The 6,232-nt window shown below is 44.9% G+C and overlaps 1 pseudogene across 1 annotated transcript in view; it reads right to left on the bottom strand.

Annotated features, from left to right (window-relative positions):
• Positions 1-4,247: 4,247 nt before the first annotated feature.
• The window catches only part of LOC108295280, a 23,633-nt pseudogene continuing 21,648 nt past the window's right edge, over positions 4,248-6,232 (bottom strand). Inside the window, exon 2 of the transcript XR_005198122.1 lies at positions 4,248-5,830. The product of XR_005198122.1 is annotated as a cleft lip and palate transmembrane protein 1-like protein (transcript). The remainder of the gene's footprint in view (positions 5,831-6,232) is intronic.

Raw genomic sequence — 6,232 nt, 5'->3', positions numbered from 1 at the left:
AAAAAAAAAAAAAAAAAAAGTTACTTTTGCCACATCAAAAACATAATTTAATGTATGGTTGACTCAGTTTCCAGTCTTATGATCTATACATCTCATATTGTAGTGACTCAAACCTGCTGGGTTACCCAGGACTGTAATTTTTAAAAACCCACGGTGATATCTGGTTTCAGATATGACTGGATTCATATAATTCAGAAGATTTCATCAGATCATTTCTTGCTATCTCAGCACCATTTAATTCCATCTGAATTTATAGTTAATGATTTATAATTTGTTATGATAACTAACAATATCATAATGAAGGAGAGTAAAATCCTTTATTGGGGTATAACACATGACTATTTGAAAGGGGCGTTGATCAGTGTTTCCTGGAGAGTAAGAATGCATTATATACAATGTGGACGTCTCCAGGGCCCTTCCAAACATAAGTAAGTAGACAGTTTCTGAAGCGTTTATTTTAGTAATATATCTATATAAAATTAAACTAGGGAAGGTTTCTCTTCTCTTTGATCTGACACCTCTTCCAATAAACAGAGCAGGCCGGGCTCGGTGGCTCAAGCCTGTAATCCCAGTACTGTGGGAGGCCGAGGTGGGTGGATCATGAGGTCAAGGGATCGAGACCATCCTGGTCAACACGGTGAAACCCCGTTTCTACTAAAAATACAAAAAATTAGCTGGGCATGGTGGCGCGTGCCTGTAATCCCAGCGACTCAGGAGGCTGAGGCAGGAGAATTGCCTGAACCCAGGAGGCGGAGGTTGCGGTGAGCTGAGATGGTGCCATTGCACTCCAGCCTGGGTAACAAGAGCGAAACTCCGTCTCAAAAATAAAATAAAAAAATAAAAAATAAACAGAGCAGCTCTTACAATCATTTTGCACTAATTAATAACTTTGGGACATACCAAACCCAAGTATTTCTTACATTTCCTGTTTCCTTACATTTTATGAGTGCCATATCATAGGCTCCAAGATAAGGGTCTGTTCTGGCTTTGTTCATTTATATGAATATATACCTGTATATTATGAAAAGCATAACACAGCACAAAGCACGAAACCATAGTTCTGAGGAGAGACAACTCTACTATTTGGGCAGATTACACAGAAGGTAAAGAGTGATCTTTCCTTTTCTTTCTTTTATTTTTTAAAGACGGGGTTTCACCATGTTGGTCAGGCTGGTCTTGAACTCCCGACCTCAGGTGATCTGCCCGCCTTGGCCTCGAAAGTGCTTGGATTACAGGCGTGAGCCACCATACCTGGCCCTGATCTTTCCTTTTCTCTTGTTGAACAAACTATCACTTAAGCAAAGATAACGAAGTTTAATCTTTTTAAATACAATATTTTAAATTAAAGATTTCATAAAGATTTTAACGAATAAACCCCACGTTACAGTTCCCAGATGCCAGCCAGTGGCCAACCTTGTAGGCAAATCTTTCTAAAGATAGCAGGCTGGGCCTTGCTATGTTCACTTTTCTGCACAGTTTTGTTGCCATGATTGTTTTCATACAGCCTCGCAGCCACTCACATTAATCACAAATTTGCTAACCAAAGAAATTAACTGGGATCTAGATAATCAGAACCCTCTACTATAGACAGGCAACTTAGCAGACAAGCAAAACTCACAAACCCATAAAATAACCTCCTGCAGCCACACATCCCTTTTACACCTTAGCACACACATTTCCTAGCTCTGTCTACTGAAGGGGGCTAAAAGCAACAACGCCTCGGTTTCAATTAGCCCAGATCTTGGTTTCTGATATCGTTCTCTGCTAAAAGGAACCAAGGCTCCTCATAAAAATGGCCGATTCCAGGTCTAAGAAAAGGAAACTCCAAGAAGATCCTGGAACATCTCAGGAAAAAAAAAAAAAAAACTATTCAAAAAAAATGATGAGGGCAGGTCACAAAGACACAGGAAGTAGACCTCACTGACTAAATCTGGTACAATTTGAGCAGCAAAACATAACAATGATGAATTGTAAACCATTGAAAAAGTAGTGGTCCATGAGTTCACACTGATAATAAGTAAATAAATGAGCGATAGCAGAGGACCTTGCTTACAGCAGAATACCCGGTGCCAACGTGTAAATGCGAAGGGAATGTTGGAGCTGGAAAACTATCATTTTGTAGCCATAACACTAAAGACCGATTCAAGCAAGAATCATCAACGGATGCTAAATCTAAGGGGAAATTTTGATGAGGAATAGGATATTTGATTAGAATTCAAGTATCTTTTCCAGAGATTGCTTGTTATGATTAGCAACTGCAAAGCAAAAAATAATTATATAGTGGAAGAACTGGGAAAAACTTTGAATACGTGATCAAAATGAATATAATGAGTAAGCGGCGCAGGGACATTGTGTGCCTCAGATGTGACACCATGAGAAGGACACAACGTACGGTGTGCACTATTCTGGCTGGGAATGCGTAACTGGAATCTAATCATGAGGAAATATTTGACAAACCCCAAAATGAGGGCTATTGATAGGACTGCATTCTTCCAAAGTGTTGTCACAAAAGACAAGGAAAAGCTGAATCACTGTTCCAAATTAAAAGAGACTAAAGAATCATGACAACCAAACGCAATACAGAATCTTGGACTAGGTCTTGTGTGAGAGAAAATCCCCCAAAGACATTATTGGTTCAATTTTTAAAAACTGGAATACAAGCAATAGAGTAGATAAAAGTACTGTATTGATGTTAAATTTACTGCAATTGATAACTATATCATGGTTATATAAAGTATTAATAGTATCCTCATTATTGAGAAATGTATATTGAAGTATTTAGAGGTAAGGAAGAGGAATGTGGGCTAGGTGCAGCGGCTCACGCCTATAATCCCAGCACTTTGGGAGGCTGAGGAAGACGGATTACCTGAGGTTGGGAGTTTGAGACCAGCCTGGCCAACATAAATAAATTCTGTCTCTACTAAAAATACAAAATTAGCTGGGTATGGTGGCATATGCTTGTAATCCCGGCTACTTGGGAGGCTGAGGCAGGAGAATCACTTGAACCTGGGAGCAGAAGTTGTGGTGAGCTTGAGATCATGCCATCAGACTCCGGCCTGGGCAACAAGAGTGAAACTCTGCCTCAAAAAAAAAAAAAAAAAAAAAAAAAAAAGAGTAATGTATGAAATTTACTTTCAGCCGGGCGCGGTGGCTCAAGCCTGTAATCCCAGCACTTTGGGAGGCCGAGGAGGGTGGATCACGAGGTCAAGAGATCGAGACCATCCTGGTCAACATGGTGAAACCCCGTCTCTACTAAAAATACAAAAAAAAAAAAAAAAAAAATAGCTGGGCATGGTGGTGCATGCCTGTAATCCCAGCTACTCAGGAGGCTGAGGCTGGAGAATTGCCTGAACCCAGGAGGCGGAGGTTGCGGTGAGCTGAGATGGCGCCATTGCACTCCAGCCTGGGTAACATGAGTGAAACTCCGTCTCAAAAAAAAAAAAAAAAGAAATTTACTTTCAAATGATTCAAGAAAAATTTGTATATAGAAAGGGCAAATGATGAAACAAGCAGGATTAAATGTTAACGGTGTGTCAATCTGACTAAGAGGAACCTGGCTATCCATTTTAATTCTATTGCATTCTTAGTGTAAGTTTCAGGTTTCTTTCTTTCTCTCTCTTTTTTTTTTAAATTTGCTCTTTTAATGCATTAATAAATCCATATTATGTATTACTTTCTGGAAAAGGGTTAAACTCAAATATCTGAAGTACTTTCCATTATTATACCAGGTCAAGAAAAATACCACAGCCAGAAAATGTGTATTTAAAAACAGAAACATACATAGATTAAGCTTTAAAACAACCAACTCTCAAAAGAGGAAAGAGCCTTTGATCCCAGAGTCCACACCCAATGAATTCCATATGTGTTTGAAATTCACATAAGGAGCACGTAAAAAACCACCTGAAATGTTAATCCAACAGCCCCCGTACCTGCGAGGGCTCCCGCGTCTGCCAGTGTGAGGACATGGCCAACCCCCTCTGGACACTCAGGTGCCGGGAGGCACCACAATTCAGGGTGACCGGCAGTGTGCAGCTCGGTAACCGAGACAGCTGTTCACACGTGGGGGGCATCGTAAGCACTACCAGCTCCGAATCTGACATGAAGGGAACTTGGGAGAGGTCTGAGCAATGTCCAAAGGGATTCTGGCAACACAGAAGACGCAATGTCTAGGAATGCCACGAGATGCTTCCAAAAATACTCATTGACAATTCAAGTTACACTTGGCTGGCAGCAGCCTGGGCAGCCCCAAGGGTGGGCGGCCTTCAGTCCGTGTGGGGTGTGCGCGTGGCCTCCTCTTAGGACTCCCCTGACTCATTCACTCTGCGTTTATCCACAGGATAAAGCCACCACTGGGACAGATAGACCAGAAACACCACGTGGGCATGGTGCTGATGAAGGCAAAGACATAGTCAATGAAGGTATTGAAAGCTTTGTAGGTGAAGGCCTTCCAGGGCAGATGTGCCACTGACTTCAGCTTGTAGTTCAGGAAGAGCTGGAGCAGCATGAAGAGGAAGCCGAAGGCATAGACCCCACTGACAAAGCTGTTATTAACCAGAAGTACTAGCTCTTATACTTGATGTTCAGGAACGAATAGACAGCACCCTCCATGCAGAGAGGGTACAGCAGGTAAGACAAGTTCTTCATGGCCTGAGTATGGTACTTCTTGGTTTTCCTCTTGGATTCTCTGTAAGTGCCAAACTGAAGTTCCAGTCTCAGGCCTCTACGCGGAACAGTCATCTTCAATGCCTTCTTCACTTTCCATGCTTGCTAGAGGCTCCCATGCCCGCTGGGACCAGCACCAGCAGGCTCCTCTTCTCATCCAGCAGGAACAGGAAGATGACCACATGCTGAAGCAGCTCCAGAGCACTGCCCTGGTGGACATGCCAATCATGCTCTTCTTCCAGAAACTGATGTCATTTTTAAAGGCCAGGAAATCAAAGCGAAGATGGAATGCTCCGACGGAAAAGGTCAGCGCCAGGAAGTACAAGTTGGTATCTACAAAGATTCCTTTCACCTCATCAGCATCTTTCTCTGAAAACCCGAACTGCCGCAGGGAGTTCACGGCAACCTGCATGTGGATCCAGAAGCGCAGCCGCCCCAGCGAGACCTTGTCGTAGGACACCGGGAGGGGCAGCTCTGTGGGGAGCGGTTTATGACCCTCAGGCCCTTCCCGCGGTTGCCAACCTGGCGGATGAGCAGCATGGGGAGGTGGTGCACGGCCTTCTCCAGCTGGACCATCTTCATGTGCCGATGCACGGCGGCTGGCAGGGAGCGCCAGCGGAAGACGAAGTTGTCCGCCGTCGCGTTCAGCGCCAGCCGCGGTCTCCCGTGGGACAGCGGCTCATCGGCGCGCCAGTTGGCTTCTTCTCCGCCTCCATCTGCTGCTGTGTATCAGAATCCCCAGGGAGCAGGTTGATTTCTTCCGGCTTGGGGACCACGGCAGTGGTCAGAGGACTGACGGGTGCACCTGCTTCCCCTCGTGCCAAGGCAGGATCCCAGCGTGCTGGAGGAGGATGCAGGCATGCAGCGCCCCGTTATTTCTTGTTTTCTTCGGTACAGACACAGGAACCGTCTTTTCAAAGTTGGACTCCACATCGAAGTCTTCCACCTTCAAGACCAGGTCGATGCTGTTCTCAGCACCCAGGTGGGACCGCGTCGTGGGGTACACGCTCAGCTGTAGCTGGCGCCGATGCGCTATGTAGGGCTGGATGCAGCTGGCGTCGCCGGAGCTAGGGCGGGTGTAGATGATGCCCTGCAGGACCCAGCAGGTGCGCACCACGCAGACCACCAGCACGCCCAGCACGAAGCTGGTGAAGGAACCGCGATCCCTCTACAAGGCGGCCCCGCGCCCGGAGCCCCCGGCCCGCCCGACTCTCAGCCGCGGGCCCCACACGCCGGGCGCCACTCTGGGGAAGCCTCAGCCACCGCCGTCACCGCTGCGTGGGAACGAATGAGCCGCGCGCTGCTGACTGCTTGCCGCCCTGGTTTCTTTCAAATTAAAAATTAAGTGAATACATATATGGACCCAAAGTTAGACCCATTCTGTAAAAATACAAGGCAAAAATACTTCTAACACAACTATGTCGAAAGACCGTTTTTGCTATCTTACCTAAAACACGTCGCCAATGATTGATTATCCACTAATAATCTCTCCTTTTCCTTCTTTCTTTTTTCTTTCCTTTTTTTTCTTTTTTTCTTTTCTTTTTTTTTTTTTTTTTTTTTTTTTTTTTTT

Source organism: Cebus imitator, unplaced genomic scaffold (assembly GCF_001604975.1).
Source record: "Cebus imitator isolate Cc_AM_T3 unplaced genomic scaffold, Cebus_imitator-1.0 Scaffold629, whole genome shotgun sequence".
Lineage (NCBI taxonomy): Eukaryota > Metazoa > Chordata > Mammalia > Primates > Cebidae > Cebus > Cebus imitator.
This window is presented reverse-complemented; position numbering and strand designations above follow the sequence as displayed.